The following is an 18,685-nucleotide window of genomic DNA, read 5'->3' on the forward strand; positions in this document are numbered from 1 at the left end:
CCTTCCCCCAACTCTGCTTTGCTACTAGAAATTTTGGGCTGGTTTTTTGACAGTGAAGAGGTACTTAGGGGTCGAGGCAGGTTTCCCAGAGACTGCTTTGGTTACGTGTGGGTTTGCCCAGGCAGGAAGCATCAGGAAGGGAAAGCGATGCCCCCTCCCAGCCTAGTGATATTTTTCAGACACAACCCCCCTCCCATTCTTCAGCCTGACAGCTGGCAAGCGATTAACTAATGACATAAACATCTCCTTTGCGGCGGCCTTGGCAGCATGTGGGGAAGTGATTGGTGACGAGGTCTCCATGGCAACTGAAGGAAGCCTGGTCAGTCAGATTCTGCTCCCTGACTGTTGCCAGAATCCTTCCCAAGGTGATCTGTATCAATTCGGGTAGCTTTGCAAATTCGCCTTTAAATCTTCATTCGACCAGCCACATAATTTCAGGACTTTGCTGCAAATGAATTTTTAGAGAGAGGGAATTCTAACCCCATTGGTAGAGTTCAGCTTCAGTTGTGTCACAGACATGAGCCACACTTAAGCATGGAGGAGGGATTTGTTTGCTCTAATTTGCAGTTCCGGAACCCAGTTGATGAACCAAAACCCAGCTATCCTCTGAAATTTGCACTTCTCCAAATTTTGTGATGCTGTCCTCCAGTCAAAAGATGTGCATTGTGCTAGGAGAAATAGCTTGCAAAAATGTGTTTTAGTTAGTGAAATGCATGTGTAAATGTGTACAAAATGTTGTCTAAAAAAACACCCAACAACAACTACTACAAACTGATGTGGAAATGGAGAGAATGAAACTTAGGATTCAAACTGTGAGAAACTGAGAGAAACCTGAAATGGCAGATTCATCCATCCATAGCCACAATGTTGGAAGAAGGGACTTGTGGAAGCTGGCTCTGTCCGCCAGCGTCCCATCAAGACCCTTCTTGAGGGCTTGCTATTATGTATTGCCAGTGCAGATTGGCAATGCCTGCCACAGCCCTTCTGTCCCATGATTGATTGTCATCTATATAGTGCCATCAATGTGCAGCTTCGTAGCAATGTGCAGCAATGTGTAGCTTTACAAAACCCAAGAAGACAGATCCCTGCCCTGAGCAGCCTGCAAATCTATGAATTTGAGACATGATAGATGAAAGGCTACATGCATGCTCTTGCATGACACAGACATTGTGTAGTAAAGGCAAGTGAGCAGCTGTCAGTACCTGCAAGCATTTGAATAGGCCTGGACATAGAGATCCTCTTTGGTGAGGCTGGAGTTCTAAAGCAAAAGGAGTCAGGGATTAACCCTCTGCCATGAAACCCTTCCTCCAGTGTGGTTGTGGAAGGAAGGAAAGTACTCTGCTCATGCTCAGAAGCATCATTCTTTATACCTCGTATTTTCTAGGATATCAGGTGGGGGGGTAGAGATCCCCAATGACCATTCATTCATTCATTCATTCAATATACCACCTTTTTCTTCAAGGAGCTCAGGGTGGCATACATGGATCCCCCCTTCTAATTTAACCCCTACACAGGAACTCTGTGAGGTAGGTTAGGCTGAGAGGCAGCGCCTGGCCTAAAGTCACCCAATCACAGCCAAGTGGGGATTTGAACCCTGGTCTCCCAGATCCTAAGCCAACACTCTAACCACTACACCACACTGGCTCTAATTATATTGCATTCTTTCAGTTCCCAGGACTATTGGGCTGCCCATCTGAGTGGGGAGGCATGGGGGAGCCATTCTGAAAGTTGGAGGGGGGATGTGGGAGGGAAAAGCAGCACACAAAATCAGAAGCAGCTTGCCAATTGGGGCAGAGCCACTACACTAGCTCCCTGGCAGGTGGGTCACTGTTGTTTATCAGCAGGGAGAGGGCCCAGGGAGGCCAGTGTAGTGCAGATGCACCAGCAGAGCCAGTCTGCTGCTCCTTTCAGTGTCTTTGCACCATGCCAGTACCCCCTTCCCTGAAAGCAACAGAGACCCCCCGGCCGGGAGGCGAGCACCTGGTGAGCCATTTCAGCAGAAAATCCTCCATCCTCAGACCAAAGAAGCAGTCCAGAAATAGAAGACTTTTACAGAACATGACCCCAGAGGCGTGAGATCACCCTGAGGCCTCACAGAGGGATGTCACCCTGAGCAAAGACAGAACACTCTGGCAACTAGCAGACATGTGGTGCAACCCTAGTTGTGGTCACTTGGAAGCAAATGCCACCCTGTTCAATGGAGCTTATTCCCTGGTAAGCATCTCTGTGTGCACAAGGGTACGTAAGGTTGGGCAGTAAATCTTGTGAAATCATCAGTACTGGGGTAGGGAACCTCATGCCCAGGGCCTGAATGCGGCTCTCCAGGATTGTCTTTCTGGCCCTCAAAACTCTCCCCAGGCCTCATCCCTTGCTCCTCCCAGGCTGTATCAGGCCAGTGGACCATGGAATCCAGCATCCTTTGCCGCAGTGGGCAACCACAAGTAAGCAAGATTTGAGCACCAGAGCCTTCTCCCCTCATGTGGTTTCCAGCAACTGGTAGAAGCATTGCAGCCTCCAACTGGGGAGGCAGAGCATAGCCATTGCGGCTAGTAGCCATCAGTAGCCCTCTCCTCCATGAATTTGTCTAATCCCTCCAATTGGTGGCCATCACTACCTCCTGTGGGATCAAACTCCATAGTTTAACATTGTGCTGCACAAAGAAGCACTTTCTCCTATCTGCCCCAAATCTGAATGTTTTTGCCATTTTGGAATGTGTCCTTGCACTCTGGAAATGCATCTTCCTTGCCTGGCTGGAGGAGAGAGAGGGTTGTGTGTGAGTTTGTGTAGAAACAAGCCAAGTGTACAGAAGTAAAAATCTGCATTTGTTGCTTTGCCCATTTTTGCCACTGGCCCTCTGATCTAGAGCTCAAATGTCCAGCTGCAAAGCCCCTACAGGGGAGCAAATGCCCAGCCTGTTGCCCTTCCAGGTGAGATATGAGGACCCAAGGAGGAGCCACTGGTAGATGCAGTTGGCCGTTTGGCCTTTTGCGAAAGCCACAAGCAGCAGCCACAACTTGTCAGGAGGACTTGACCTTAGTGGGAAGATGCAACAAGGAGGGCAGGAAGAGTCATGACAGTGTGTGAGCATTGCTGCTGACAACCGTCAGGACCTATTTTTCCTTGCAGTTGCTTTAATTCAGCCTTTTAAATCATTTCTAGATTGACCTCTCCTATTCTTCCTCCCTGCCAGCGCTCTCTCTCTCTCTCTCTCTCTCTCTCTCTCTCACACACACACACACACACACACACTATGCTTTTCAAAAGGAGGAATGCAGAAGTTGACCCACACTGCAGCCTCCCGAACAGTGGCCCTTACACAACGCCTGGCGCTCGCAGGCCTCCTGCCCTTTATTATCTAACGTCAGGCTTGGCGTGCCGGAATAGAGAGAGTCATCATTGTGCCGAAAATACTTCTTTGGCTTGCGCGGTGGCAGCGCAAGGAAAATATTTTCACAGCCCCCTTTCTCCAGGCCCTCTGAAATATTCCATTTTCATTTTTTGAACCGATGGAAGAAAAATACACAAGGCTGCAAAGGGAGGGGACTTTGATTTGCCGGAGAAAGTAGCCACCCAGCCAAACAGAGGACGGGCTTGTCTGGCTGATGAATATCGGTTTTATTCGATCACCCTCTCTTGCGGACGGGGCCTGTTTTCAGAAACCCCAGGCATCTCCAGCATTTCCCTTCCTCGGGATCTTTGGGTCTGTAGCGTGCCATTGTTGGGAGATAGTGATTTTATGAAAGGCCGGGTCTGTGCTCGCCTGGTCTGCTGCTGGCAGCCGGGGCAGTTTATGAAGTGTGTGTTTACTCGCCGCGAGAAATGTTTTCCTAGACAGATCTACGATTCACACTTTATTTCATTGATGGACAAGGCGAGTGGCTGCGAGAGAAGGGATCCTTTCCCTGGAAGGGGAGGGGAGGAAGAAGGGCTGCTTAATTGCTGTCACATTTTCTGTTGGAGGAATGGTCTGTGTGTGCTTTTTTGTTGTTGCTGTTTGAGTTTTTGTAGGCTTGCGAACCGGCTGGAAGGCACAGAGGTGACTTTTGTGCCATGCGCTCATTGGCTTTGTTTTGATGCCAAGCAAATTGCAGTCTCTAGCCGATTCCTGTCATGCTATGCCCAACGGGCATTGGCCTGCATAGGTTTTCCATGGCCTAATAACCACTAATAAGACTGGGGGGGGGGTGCTAACTTGGCTACCCATGGCCCCAACTTCCAAGAAGAAGAAGCAGGTTGCTGGAGAGCAGGCTGGTGCTTCTGTTTCAGAGGGATGTGTATGTGCCCTCCAGAGAAGCCCCCATTGCCCTTGGGCACCTACCCTTCCTGACTCATTTGGAAACTTGAAGCTGGCCACCTGATGTTTGCCCAGTTGCCTTTGCTTTCTGGCTTTCGGTAGTCTTTCTCCATCCCTAGGTTTTTGGATGCAGTTCCATCATACTTCTGTCCTAAACCCCCTTACATTGTTTCACATCGTCTGAAAATGATCACATTTTGCTAGACCTTCTGCCCTTGATTCTGCTTTGCCTTCAGCTTGGGTCTGCTCACTGCTGGGTTACCCACTGAGGAGCCAAAGCAGGGAATCAGCAAAACAGGGGCACAAAAAGAGAGTTTTTTTTTTTTTAAGAACTTGACATTTGATTTGATTTTTTTTAAAAATCATCAAAATAGTCATCATGGGAAAAATCAAAACTATGTTAGATTTCCTTACCCTCAACACCCCCCCCCCCATTTTCCCGTTCTCTTTTTGTTACTTATCCCCACCTAAATTGGGGAGGGGGGACCTCACTAACAAAGATGGAAATAATATGAGGAAATCAGATCCTGTCTGCGTTGCGCATTTTCAGCATACATGGAACTTTTGCGTCATTTCAAAGAACAATTTTTTAATTTTATTTATTGTTTTTATTTTGAATGATATCCAGGGCAGGGACACCATAATCTTTTCAGTGCTTAGGACCTCTAAAGGTCCGAATCTGGCCCTGGGTCTGCTTTTGCACAAAATACGATTCTGCCCACTTTTCCCTGGCCCTGGATTTGTAAAAACTCTGGAGCTGGTTCCTCTAAACCCACCCATGGCCCCACATTTGCTAGCCCCATTTTTGGCATGTATCCCCCTCCCCTACACCTTGAAATCATCCCTGTTAATCTCCAGTGTCCTTTTCTGGGATGCTGCTGAAAGGCATCACTGCCTGGTGTTCAGAGTCAGAGTTTGGGGGTTAGAGCTGGATGGCACAGAGCCTGACACTCCATGCTTGTTTTGGACACTGGACTGAGATTCAGCTCAACGTAGGCAGGGCTGGTGATTTGAGGGACCACGTAGGAACCATCAAGTTTGCACAACGGACTTGGCAGGGGCTGCAGCATTCATGGCTAAGCAGGAGATATTGCCCAGCTGAGCCGGCCGTGCAGTATTAATTTTTGGCAGAAGGGGAAAGAGAATTCGACAAACTGCAGAGCTGGAATAGTGTGTGTGCGTGTGTGCATGTGTGAGAGAGTTGCATATAGTGTGCCCTCTTCTCACGCCAGATGATGGTCTGGATATTGTACATAAAAACAGCACAGCAGGGAAAAAAAACCTTTTTTAAGGGGGGAAAGGGGGGGAATGCTCTAAAAGGAAAGCATTGCTGGGTCACATCAAAGCACCTGGAAAACAGACAAAGCCTTCAGGTAGTTCTTAACTGTTAAAACGGAACAAGATCGAGATCTGGAGGCGGAATAGTCTCCAGACTGGGGAGTCTGCTGTAGCAAAGGCCTGATCACTCACTGACTGATAGCATAATAGCACACACACATACACTCCAAAGCCCAGGCTTTCTAAGAGAGGGGCAAGGAGAGCAGAGCAGGCCTTAGAGGTGGGTTTGCCCTGTGCCAGGCTAATACTATGTTCCTTCCTTCATAAGAGCTACCTTGTTGAATCGAGCTTCCTGTTTGCTTCCTTGGCCTACTAGAAGCCCCCAAAGACCCCACTGATGAAGGCAGTAGCCCTTTCGTGATGCTACCTGCTGCAAATTGTATTCGAAAGTATACTGCTTCTGAACATGGAGGTTCTATTTTGCCATCACAGCTTTCCTCCTCCATGCCTTTGCCTGATCCCCTTCTAAAGCCATCTCTAAGAATAGTCAGGGATTCCGGTATGCCAGTGGTGAACTTTTCACCAGCAGTGGACTAAACCAGCGCAACATGCCAACAAGCTATTTATTCATTGGTCACAATCTAATAGACACAACATAAAAGGAAAAAACGGAGTCCAGGGAGGAGGGACAGGAAACGAAGGACTGGAGCAGTGGTTCTCAGAGGGTTCTCAGAGTGGTTCTCATTGTTGTGGCAAGAGAGGATAGCAAGTGTAGCATGAAGATTCGAGGACAATCAATATATTTTGAGAATGATTCATGTTCTTATGTAGTTGCATTGTTTTATACTTTCTGGATGCCTCATGATCATATTATAAAGTAGTTGTGTTCTATGTTATAAATCAAGCACTGCTAGGAGTTGTTTCTTTTTGTTTCCCAAGGTATTTCATATCAATAATAATAAAAAATCAGTGTGGAGCAAGCAATTTTTTATTCTGAAAGTGTGGCCCAGAGAAAAAAGTTGGAGAACCACTGGAATGGAGAAACTGCTGTTTCAGTGGCTGAAGGATGGTGAACCAAATCCTCTCCATCTGCACCCTATATAAACTGTGGAACCCACTTCCACAACAGACAGTGACAGACACTTGCTTGCATGGCTTTAAAAGATTACACTGGGCAACAATTTTTTACTTTTTGAATGTTGTCTAGATTTCTACAACTGATTTAGGGTATTTTTGCACTGCTAAATCAGGAAATGGCATCTGTTTCTCTCCATCAGGTCAGGTTTTTGTGCTATGTTGATTTGAAAAAAATCAGATCTTGTGACAAAATCAATTACATTTTTGTGGCATTATCAGCTGATTTTTGTCAACACATATCATCCTAAATATGTTTTTAAGAGAGAAAAAATGTTTTTCCAACAACATATATTGATTACCTGATAGAAACACTGATTACTGTAAACTGAATGGTGGGCATTGATAAAGGTAAGTACACGTAAATTGCATGTTGCTTCACCATTTTTCAAACTTCAGGGCTTGAACTTCCATTTCTTGGAACTCCTGGAATGCTCAGCGGCAGGGAGGTCTCTCTTCAGAGTCCAACAGTAGTCAGTCATCATGACTGCGTCCCAGCAACCCTGATACCTGGTCTCCATCTCTTTCATGTCCTGATGGAATCTCTCCCCCTGCTCGTCACTCATTTAACCCAGGTTTTCAGGAAACCGGTCCATATGTGAAAATAGGTAGTGCATCTTGACGCTCATGTTGCAGCCCAGGTTTCTGAAAGCAGTCAGCATGTTGTTGACAAGTTCTGCATAGTTTCTGACCTTATTGTTACCAAGAAAGTTCTTCACTACCAGAACAAATGCTTTCCACGCTTCCAGTTCCACTTCGTTCATTGAGTTTCCAAACTCTGGATCTCTGATGAGCTGATGGATTTGAGGACCGTCAAAGATGCCAGCTTTCAACTTCTTCATGGTCAATCCTGGAAAAGCCTGGCACGAGTAAGTGAAAAAGTCACCATCCTTGTCCAGAGCCTTGGTGAACTGCTTGATTAAGCCGAGCTTGATGTGCAGCGGTGGGAAGAGTATTCTGTCTCTGTCCACCAGAGGGTCGTTGATGACGTTCCTTTTTCTGCAAGGCACCAATTCCTCCCGCACAGGCCAGTCCTTCTTCGTGTAATGCTGAGCACAGTCCCTACTATCCCACATGCACAGAAAACATGGGTACTTGGTGAAGCCAGACTGTTGTCCCAACAAAAAGTTCACCATCTTCAGGTCAACACAAATTAACCACTTATGCTGATCATAACCAATTTTCTCCAGCACATACTTTACTGCTTCATAGTTCTCCTTCAGTGTACTCAAGTGAGCCAGGGGTTTTGATCCCCCAACTTTATGCTTTGCCGCACCAATTTATGGAAGATTTTGAGGTTTTATGACTTCAAACTGATCCCTTTTCGACATAATCACCCAGAACTATCGAACCTGAATGATTCTTGTCATTAAAATAATCATTTCCAATCAAAACAATTATTCGACATGGCATTTTACCCCCACCAACTTCTTCTAAAATGCTCCACACAAGCGTACATGTGAACAAAAATGTAAAAAAATGACATGTGGCCATAACTCAAAAACTTGACCTGATTGAGCAAAACCAATGTGATTTTTGGATTCAGCGCATCAGATTCGTCCTAAATCAGCTGAAAAAATGCAGACAACAAATTTGTTGTTGACCAGTGTTATTCATGGAGGATAAGGCTATCAATGACTACTAATGGTTGTGTTCTTTCTCCACTGTCAGAGGCAGTGTGCTTCTGAATACTAGTTGCTAGGGAAGAATGTTGTTGTGCTTTTGAGAATAGGATGCTGGACTAGATGGGTCTTTGGTGTTATCCACCAGGCTTCCTTTCCTTGTGTAAAACGCTGTTGGAGGTATCCCCCACCTAAAATGATCACGCAAAGCGAGAGAAGATAGCAAGGTGCAGGGAGAGGGTGGAATCCAGAGCATGACTTCATTTCCAGCTCTGTATTGGGCCAGAAAACAGTCTTGAATTGCTGGGGATTGTCTTTTTGAGAAGGAGCCAGGGAATCACTGCACAGGGAGTCCTAGCATTTAGTCCTGCTGATGAGAAGAAAAGATAGCCAAACCAGTTTGTTTATAGCAGGGATGTGGTTGGCCAGTGGCCCTCCAGATGTCGTTTGACTCCAGTTTCCAGCATCCCTGACCACTGACTGCACTGATGGGAGTTGTAATCTAATAACATCTAGATGACCACAGGCTGGTTTAGAGCATCAGCACAAGTTGGAATGAAGAACAGTAAAGATGGACAGATCATTCTGTCCTGGCCCATGTCAGTTTTTCCTTGTGCATGAGTCCATCCCTCGGGGAAGGAGCTCAGCTCAGTGTGGTGATGGAGCATCCACTGAAGGTCCCTGGTTCAATCTCCAGGTAGGGCTGGGAGAGATCCCTGCTTCAAATCCTGGATAGCCTCTGCCAGTCAGTGTAGACAGTACTGAGCTAGATGCACCAATAATCTGATCCAGTATAACACAGTTTGCAACATTCTCGCATTTCTGTTTCCATATCACTCTTTGATTAGAAACCAAGTAAAAAAGTTTTGTAGTTTTTGATTGATTTTTGTCCTGCAGCATACATCTTTGTGAGCATTTGAATTTAAAATACCCATTCTTATTCATATACCCATTTTGCTATGTTTTAAAGGCAAGAACAGAGGAGTATGAAAACCAAAGGGTAACTCTTCTGATCTGTATTTTAGTCCAGGAATTGTAAATTGGGTCCGTTTGCTTAAGGTTTTGGACTGAACCAAAGCCTTGAATATAGACAAGAACTCCTGCCTCTTGACACCCACTAGGTGTGTTCTGCATCTCCTCCAAATTCCCCGCTCAGCTGATTCTCAGTTGAAACCTCTCAGAAATGTCTAGGCAGAATTTCTCCTCGCTTTGGTCTTTGGGCCACAGCATGCCAGAGACTACCAGTGTGAGGCTCCCACTGTCAGTCAAATGAAACGGCAACCCTGTGGGTTTGCTTTTCTGTTTTTCTCTCTGCTTGGGAATTCTCTCGGTCTGAATGAAGACCTTGGTTCCTCATGTGGAATTCAACAAAGTCCAGCTGGACCTATTGTGAAGGAGTGTGCATGGCTTGTGCTGGTGTCAGTGTGCCCCACCAGCTCTGACTTGATGGGAAGTAAACATGCGTGGGATAGTTTGAGGCAGCCTCAGCAAAAATATTACGCATGCTCTGTCCTGTCCCCTATCTGCATATAGAGGGGGAAGCACGGCCAGAAGAGGAGGAGGAGGACGATTAAGCCTCAAACACAGCAGTAGGGAATGACCTAATAAGAAGACCCTGCTGGATGGAGGATGGAGAGACAGAGACAAGAAACTAGGCAACTGTACAAAGGGAAAATGTACATCTGTTGGTTCACCTGCTCTGGCCTCTGTCCCTGACCACTACTCAAAAGGTTGCCGAGAAAGGAATGCATCTCTCAGGCTGAGAAAGGACCCCCACCCTTAGGCTAAATATTGTTCATGTCTCTTCTCAGCACTGACATATCGGAGTCCCAAAATAAAGCCCAGAATGTATGGGTTTCACCGGCTCGTTTCACCAGGTGTATTGCTGTCATCTGCTCTGACGGCTGCTTGGTGGCAGGGGGTGGGGTAGATTCTGAAGACCTGCTCGAACATCTTCTGCAATCTAGTTTCTTCCAACCCCATGGGCAGAAGGGCTTCAGTCAGGTGCGGAGGCCATTCAGAGGGGCTTGATCTGCAGGGTCCCTGCCTCCGCACTTCCCCATCACCTGGAGCGCAAATTCCTTTCCGCACACTCTGCTCTTTCATGGAGAGGGTGAAGTGGGGGCACTGGAGCCATAAATCCACCAGCGCCCAGGCAGGCTGGCCTCGCATTCCTTTCAGAAACGGTTGTCATTAAGAGCTTTCCTTCCAGCTGTGACGTGCGCGCTGGCCTCGTGTGGGGCTCTGCTTTCCTTCCTCGCAGAGTTCCTCCGCTCTTGGCGCTGCGCTTGCCTAAACGCAGGAGAAATTAGAAGAAGTAGAATCATAGAATCATAGAGTTGGAAGAGACCACAAGGGCCATCGAGTCCAACCCCCTGCCAAGCAGGAAACACCATCAGAGCACTCCTGACATATGGTTGTCAAGCCTCTGCTTAAAGACCTCCAAAGAAGGAGACTCCACCACACTCCTTGGCAGCAAATTCCACTGTCGAAGGATGCTAGGAGGATGCTAACTGGAGAAGCGGTTAGAAAGAGAAAATCTGAGGACAAGCCATTGGTGGTTGGGGAGTTATTACACCTTCCGTCTGGAGACCTGATTTTTCTCCGTGCGCTACAACAGCAAGCTGCCTTATATTGTGTTAGCCCATTGTCCCATTTAACTCAGTACTGTTTGCACTGACTGGCAGCTGCTGTCCAGGGCTGAGCTTGAATCGGAGGCCTTTTGCAGGAAAAGCAGACTCTTATCACTATCCTTTAACCCAGGAAGCTGCTTTGCCCTGAGTCAGACCAGTGGCCCATACAGCTAAGCATTGTTGACACTGGCTGGCAGCAGATCTCCAGGGGTTCTTTTCCAGCCCTGCGTTGTGATGCCAGGGATTGAACCTGGAACCTTCTGCCTGAAAAGCAAGTGCTTTGCCTCTGAGCCACAGCCATTTCCACTGTGGGAGGGGGGGTTAAAATTACTTACTTCCGCTGAAAGGACCTTTGTGGGGCCACCCCTACCATTACGCAGAGTAAAGTGGTTGCGTCAGATGGAAGGTGCAAAGGGGGTGGAGGTGGTGAGTTGCTGAAGGACAGAAAGATACTCTCCCACTCTCCCCTGTACCAAAGTCAGATTAAACGCCATTTGTATCATGGGAGGGAGCATCATCTTCCATTGCCTCAGGAAGCAAAATGCCTTGGGCCAGCCGTGTGTCTGCAGCAGAGGCTGTGACATTGCTTGTGCATAGTGGCTAACTGCATGGATTGCAGCTTTTTCACGAAAAGAGTGTCTATGCCATCACCAGCTGCTGCAGAGAACATCCTGTGATGGCAAGGAGACCAGCAAGGACAGGCAGCATCTGCCTGGCAGCTGTTCCATGAATGACAGGCCTGCAAATCCCAGTTGTGTAGTTTTCTAAATCATATTTGCAAAGCACATTTCAGACCACTGAGGCAATGTGAGAGGGGAAGGTGAATATATTCTCCCCTTTCCCCAAATGTTCCTACGTGTTTCTGAGACTATGCCTTGGTGGATGTCTTGAGACCACAGAGATCATTGCAACCTCTCTCTCTCTCTCTCTCTCTCTCTCTCTCTCTCTCTCTCTCTCTCTCTCTGTGTGTGTGTGTGTGCGTGTGAAAATGCATAGAAAAATATAGAAAAATACTTTCCACAATTTCCCATAGTGGAAACTTCATTTCAAACTTTGGTTGAGGGGTTCTGATTAGTTGATTTGCTAACTGAGTGATTAAAAAGCAGATTAGTGAACTAGGATTTCTTTTAACAAGGCTAATCGCATAATTTTTCGAAGTTTGCACTAACCGCAGAAAATTCAATTCAGCTGGCTTTGGCGCCATCTGCTGGAAATTTGTATCAATTGCAACTCTGTTCTTCCCGCCCGCCCTGCCCCCCTCTGCCCAAATTTTCTGGGTCTTCTTTACTATTACCTTCTTATACCACTTTTTCCTTCAAGGAGCTTGAGGTGGTGAATGTGGCTTCCCCCCTTCTCATTTTATCCTCGCAACAACCCTATGAGGGAGATGAGAGCATGAAAGAGTGACTGGTTCTGCAGGAACTGCTTATTCAGTTTAAAATGTTTTTTTAAGTCAACTTTTCTTTTGTAGACTAAATTATAATCATTTTAATTGATTTCCGCCTCCCTTATTTTAAGCTGATAACATTTTGAGCTAAATTTCTGGGTCAGAATAATTAATAGGGCAATGAAACCACAATTGAAATGCTCATTAATCGTGCTTTATAGAAACAAGTTCTCAAAGAGAGAAACAACGAAAGCTCACTTACAAAATTGGCAAAAATTATAGGAGCATAATTAGGATGGGCGTAGCTTGGGATAGGCGTGGCTCAGTATCAGAGCATCTGCTTGGAATGTAGAAGGTCTCTGGTTCAGTCCTTGGCATCTACAGGTAGAATCACACAATTGTAGTTGGAAGGGACCCTGAGGGTCATCTAGTCTAACCCCCTGCAATGCAGGAATGAAGGTAGTGCAGAGAAAGACTCCCGTCTGAAATCCTGGGAGTTGCTGCCAGTCAGTGCTGGCAGTACTGACCTAGGTGGGAAGGGCTGTAGTATCGTGGTAGCACATCTGCTTTGTGCTACAGATATAGTTGGACACAGCCTACAGATCCAAAGGACTGCTTCATCCTCACAGTGACCCTGTGAGATAGGGTTAGAATGAGGGTAACTGGCCCAAAGCCCACTAGGGACCTTTAAAAACAACAACAACAAAAAAAACCATTTGTCTTCCTGTATACATAAAAATGTAATGTTGTCGTCATGCTGCTGTTTGTGTGGCTGCTGATTGGTGGCTGTGCCAACTCCAGTGTAATGACAGAACAGCAGGCAGGCAGGTGGCTGGCCAGGCAAGCTTTTTAACACATGCGGGAGAGACTCTTTAGAGAGTGGCTTGCCAAACTGCACTCTGAAGCTCCTCCTCCTTTAAACATGGCTATAGAATGGTTTAATTGGGGGGGGGTTGCTTCAGAGAGCAGTTTGACAGACCTGAAGCACCTACCACCCTCCTTTAAAGGGGGTTGGAGGTTGGGGTGAGCTGTGAGAGGATGAAGGGCTTGGGGTGAGCTGTGAAGGGTAGGGTGGGACGAGGGGTGAGGGAAGAAGTGGCCAGGTATAAAGGGAGGAGCGTTTGGCCAGGTGTGGGGAAAGGGGCTTGGCAGGTAGATGGGGCTGGCCAGCAGAGCAGGCAGGGATGGCATCCCCTAGTTAAATGTGCAATTCATAACACAAAACACACCTGAAGGAAAATAAAAGAAACCACTAGGGGGAAAATGAACCCACGTGTTTAGCCATTTCCAACAACAATAACTGAAGAGAATATCGGTATAAAGTATTATTTTATGTCTTATGTACCAAAGTGGCTTCTAATGGCATCTGGAAAGTATAAAATACAGTGCCATAAGCTCAAATAATAGTTCCCAGGTGTAGGGACCATGTTATCCTCACAACAACCCTGTGAGGTAGGTTAACCTGAGAGGGATGGTGACTGCTTCAAAGATACAATGCAAATTTCTTGGCTGAGCAGGGACTTGAACCTCCTTGGTAAAAGAACCAGAGCATGTCCTGAGCACAGCCCCTCTGGTCCCCTCCCAGCACAGTCCTTGCTATTTCCCATCCTTGAACGCCACCTGGAGGTCCCCCCCCAACCCCCACCAAAGTCCTGTCCCTTTTATCTCCCTTAAATGATCTCAAATATGTGATATGATAAAGACAAGCACCCATTCAATTTAACTCACCCTAATGCCAGATTCTACTTTTACCAAAGTAATTAAGATAAATGCAGCTGATAATTTAGGAAGCATTCTTAAATGTACCTTTCCTGGCAGCATCTGAGATATACTTTTACCTTAGAAGATTTATCAGCATACTTAGGTAACAGATAATTCCTTAGCGAATGGCAGCATTTAGAAGCAAAATGAGAGATAAATATTTCTTAAATAAATGTCAAAATAACTCAGTCTTTATTACAGTCCCTCAAAGGAGTTGCAGTCAATCCTGCGCCTCTAGACAATTTCTGTACGATATCGAAACCTGCAGCGGTTGGGTGGTGTCATTCGTACCAAATGTAATTGTTTGCACACAGTTCTTTATGGTTTGGGGTTCTGAAATAAATAAAGGAATTAATTTAATGCTGGCAGAAAGTCTTCAAGCCGAGAGCCCTGAAAAATGATCTGTGCACTACAAACCCTTTCATAATTGCCCTGAGCCAAATGAATTGATCTAAAGTTCAAGACATACCTAACAAGAGAGATGTGTGTTTGCGATTAAAGAGCAGATGACTGTATCGAGGAGGCGAATTAAGCTGCTACTTAATTTATCGTTGAGTCCCACTGTATGTGACACTTATGTGCATATAGCTTCATTTGCTCACATCTATCCCACCTTCCTCCTCCTCACTGTCAAAAAAGTAGATGTGAAGTTCCTAAACATTAGGAAGAACTTTCTGACAGCAAAAGCTGTTTGGCAGCAGAACAGACTTCCTTAAAAGGTGGAGGACACTCCTTAATTGGAGGTTTTTAGACAGAGCCATCTGCCAGGGATTATTCAGCTGTGGTTCCAGCACTGCACAAGATTGGACTAGATGATTGCCACAGACTGGTTGGATGCAGAGGAATGGTTGGGGGAACGAGCTGGGGAACCCCCGAGGGAAGATGGCTCTGAGCCTAGGAATTGGTGGTGGGACAATGATGAGTGGTCAGAGGGAGAAGAGAGAGCAGACTGGGAGGAGGAAGTCTTGGAAGCTGAAGTGGTAACAGGACTTAGTGAGTGGGGAGAGTCTGTGGCAGAGAAAAGTCCAAAATCAGAGGCAGAAGCTGAAGTAGGAGAGTGGGGGGAGATGAGTCAGTCGGGTGAAGAGGCACAGCTGCCTCTCCCTCCTGCTGTGGGAAGCTCCCTTCCCCCTGTCTACCAGGAGAGGCATTAAGTGTGAGGAGCGAAGACTGGCATACATGCTCAGTCTCAAAAGTCACCCATCATCTGAAATTCCTTCTCTGAATTTTGTGATGCAGTTCTGCAAACCCTTCCTCCGAAAGAGTGAACCAAAATACATATAATATTAGGGGAAAGGATGTATAAAAGTGCATATAAGATACAAAAAATGCAAAAAGTGATTGGAAAAGATGTATACACTAGTTAAAATCGCATACAAAAATGTGTAAATTAGGATAAATGTACACTAAAAAAAACTGACAGATTTTTGTAAAGACTGACTCTGAAATGGACAGCTTTGCCTGTGAAGGACATCCCTCTCTCTGAGCTGGGACAGCCATGGCTGCCCTGATTTCACTCTAAAGACTTTGGAAGTGGCTCTGGGAATCAATCAGTCTCCGGGTCTCCCTTGCCTGTGCTGAGGATAGATGCTCTGAAATGGCAGCCACTGTCAGATTCAAGGGAGAATGGGCAGCCAGCACCTCTGAACTGCCCTGTGGAGTGTGTGCTGAGAAGCCAGCTCAGCTGAATCACTCGGAGCCGGCAGCCGAGCACATCTGTACATTAGTCTCCCGGGAGCACCCATTCCCAGCACGTCCAACAGCACAGCCGGAGGAGAACGCGCCTTTCACGTCCAGCTCTGGCAAGGTGCTTGAATGAGCTTGTGATCTGTGGCGGCCATGGCAGCCAAGCCAAACAAAAATTCCTGACATATTTTTCACTTTGCTTGCAGCCAAGAAATTCATATTTCACAGGAAGTTAAGCCGAGACCCAGCAGTAGCTGAGTGACGGAAGTTTTCCAAGGTATGGCGAGTTGACAAGTGGTGGCTGTGGGAGGGGGAGGGGCTGTTTGACTTTTTAAAGCAAATGTTCTGAATTTCTTTTTTAATCCCCCAGCAGACTGGAATAATCCCCTTGCGCCTCTCACCCATATATTTCTCCTTCTAGGGCCCATCAAAAAATAGAAAACCCCATTCAGGGCCTGTTAAAGGATAGACTGATTTAAAAACACACACACCACCACCACCAACAACAACAACAATTGAGTGTATTTGTGGTGGAATAACCATTTCACAAGTGATTTTTTTCCCCCACAACCATAGCCAAACTTTTGGTTTCAGAAGCTTCAGTTTAACCTGCCTGGATATAATTTAAATCTTGATGAGCCACTCAAATAGTCTTCTGTATACTTGCCATGCACAAAATATAAGGGTTTGCTTCATTATTAACTCCCCCTCCCTTCCTTCCCCCCCCCCTCGGGGAAATTGCTTAAAACTAATAAGTTGGTGGAGGAAGTCAAAGAGGCACTCAGAGGCAGCTTTGATTTCAGTGGCTACTTTTCTGCTGCGTGGGATCTGTTTTTTCTCTGCTGAAAAGGCACTGAGCACCTTTTCACCTGGATGGCTGAAGCCTCCTCCCATCTCCCTCCTCAGCATGCTGGCTGCGGGCCCCTCCTTGCATCTATGGGGAATGTTTTGGAATCATTCTAAAAGTGCCATTGTTTGAATCAATGGGGAATACTTTCGGAATAATCCATGGGTGTCAGGTTTATCCACCCAGCTACCAGGCTTCTTTTTCAGCTTCCAGAGTGGCAGGTGTCTTTAACTCTGGTGCAGATGTCAGAGTGGAAAAAAGTTCAGAAAAGGGCAACGCGAAATGATCACGGGGATGGCAACTAGGCAACCGGCGGGCAGGGCCCGAGCTCAGGAGTCCTATCCCCTCCTGTGGTTTCCAGCAACTGGTATTCAGCATTACATTACAGCCTCTGGCTGTGGAAGCAGAGCAGAGCCACCATGGCTAGCAGCCAGTCGATAGCCCTCTCTTCCATGAATTTGTCTAATCCTCATTGAAAGCCTTCCAGTTTGTTGGCCATCACTGCCTCCTGTGGGACTAAGTTTCATTGTTTAGCTATGCGCTGTGTGAAGAAGCACTTTCTTCTGTCTGTTGGGTGTCTTCCACCATTCAGGTTCATTGGGTGCCCCAGAGTTCTAGTGTTATGGGAGAAGGAGAAAAAGTTTTCTCTATCCACTTTCTGCATGCCATGCATAATTTTAAACAGTTCCATCATGTCGCCTCTCACTCGCCTTTTCTCTAAACTAGAAAGTCCCAAATGCTGCAACCTTCCTTTGTAGAGGAGTCGCTCCATCCCCTTAATAATCTGTGTTGCCCTTTTCCAACACCCTCCACTTACCCGTTCATGGAATCAACTGCTTGAGTTGGAAGCCAAGCATTTATGTCTTCTGGCTGCCTGCAATAATGCAGCCGTCACCCTAGGCCCCAGCAATGCAAATGTTGCAAGTTTCATTGAATCCCCACGAGAAGGCTTTTTAAAAAAAAAAAATCCTTCCAAAAGGCCTTCTTTATGTGGCTGAGTGGACCCAACTGTGATAATGTAACTAGCTCTGGTTTTGTCGGTTGTTTTATCTTGGCAAGGTATCTTTGCAAATTTCAGCAGCAGTAAACAGGCTTGCCCGTCGTGGCTCCAAACGGCATATAAGTGGCACATTGTTGGCTGGCAGAAAGGGAGAGCAATAGGACCATCTCAGCTACCTCCGTCGGGCTGGGATTTATTTTGCTTAGCCAAGTGTGAAACTGTGGAGAGGTGGGGTTTTTTGTGTTTTTTTAAGGCTGTCAAGGCTGCATCAGACTCTGTCCTGGTTGATGGACAGGGCTGATAAAATGGGCAGATCAAAGAGGCAGCGGCCAGTGACCTCAGGCAACCCCTTCTGCAACATTTTGGTTCCCAAGCTGGGAGTAGAAGCAGCAGGAAGGAAAGTGGCCGAGGTTAGACTCTTGGTGGAGTACTTGTCCTTCAGCCCAGTTGCCAAGCTGGAGATTTTGACAGCCCCACGTATGTCCCTCCCCCCCCCCAAGCTTCAAAATGAGAGCTGAAAGAAAATCCAACTTTCTGGAGAATACACTTGGAAATAACCAATCTAAGCTGCTTTGGCACCTTTGCTTTACACTTAAAGTTAATGTCAGCTGAGGAATTAGCACCAAATTACTCCCGCTCAAATGCTGAGCCTGTAGTAAGGGCAAATGAAGCAGTTGATGCCCACTGCAAATGTCCATAGGAAGTTCTCTTACTGAGTTGGACCATTGCTCTATCTAGGTCAGTACTAGCTACACTGGTTGGCAGCAGCTCTCTAGGGTTTCAGGCTGGGGACATTCGCAGTCCCACCTGAAGATGCCATGGACTGAACCTGGAGCCTTCTGCATGAAAGGCAGATGCTGTACCACTAAGCTACAGTCTTTCCCCTTCAACTCTGGTACCCTTGCTAAGAGGAAGCATGAAGTACTTTCCAAATAGCTGTGGCTTCAAGTTGCATATATTTTACCATTATCACAACATGTGACCTCACAGTGCAATTTTGGCTGCAAAATTTAGCATCCTGAGCATCCGTATTTATTTCTTGT

At 46.5% G+C, this 18,685-nt stretch overlaps 1 protein-coding gene across 9 annotated transcripts in view; it reads left to right on the forward strand.

Moving 5' to 3' along the window:
* The window catches only part of ZNF469 (zinc finger protein 469), a 286,315-nt gene that overhangs the window by 251,120 nt on the left and 16,510 nt on the right, over positions 1-18,685 (forward strand). For 7 of the 9 annotated variants that reach the window (XM_081017728.1, XM_081017725.1, XM_081017730.1 and 4 more), the window contains one exon: positions 16,002-16,072. The exons of 1 other annotated variant lie outside the window; for it this stretch is intronic. The gene's annotated coding sequence lies outside the window, so the exon portion shown is untranslated. Of the gene's footprint in view, positions 1-15,877; positions 15,917-16,001; positions 16,073-18,685 lie in introns of those variants that run through there. One more of the 9 variants, XM_081017733.1, reaches the window with a different exon arrangement.

This window comes from Podarcis pityusensis, assembly GCF_964106645.2.
Source record: "Podarcis pityusensis genome assembly, chromosome: 8".
NCBI classification, from domain to species: Eukaryota; Metazoa; Chordata; class Lepidosauria; order Squamata; family Lacertidae; genus Podarcis; species Podarcis pityusensis.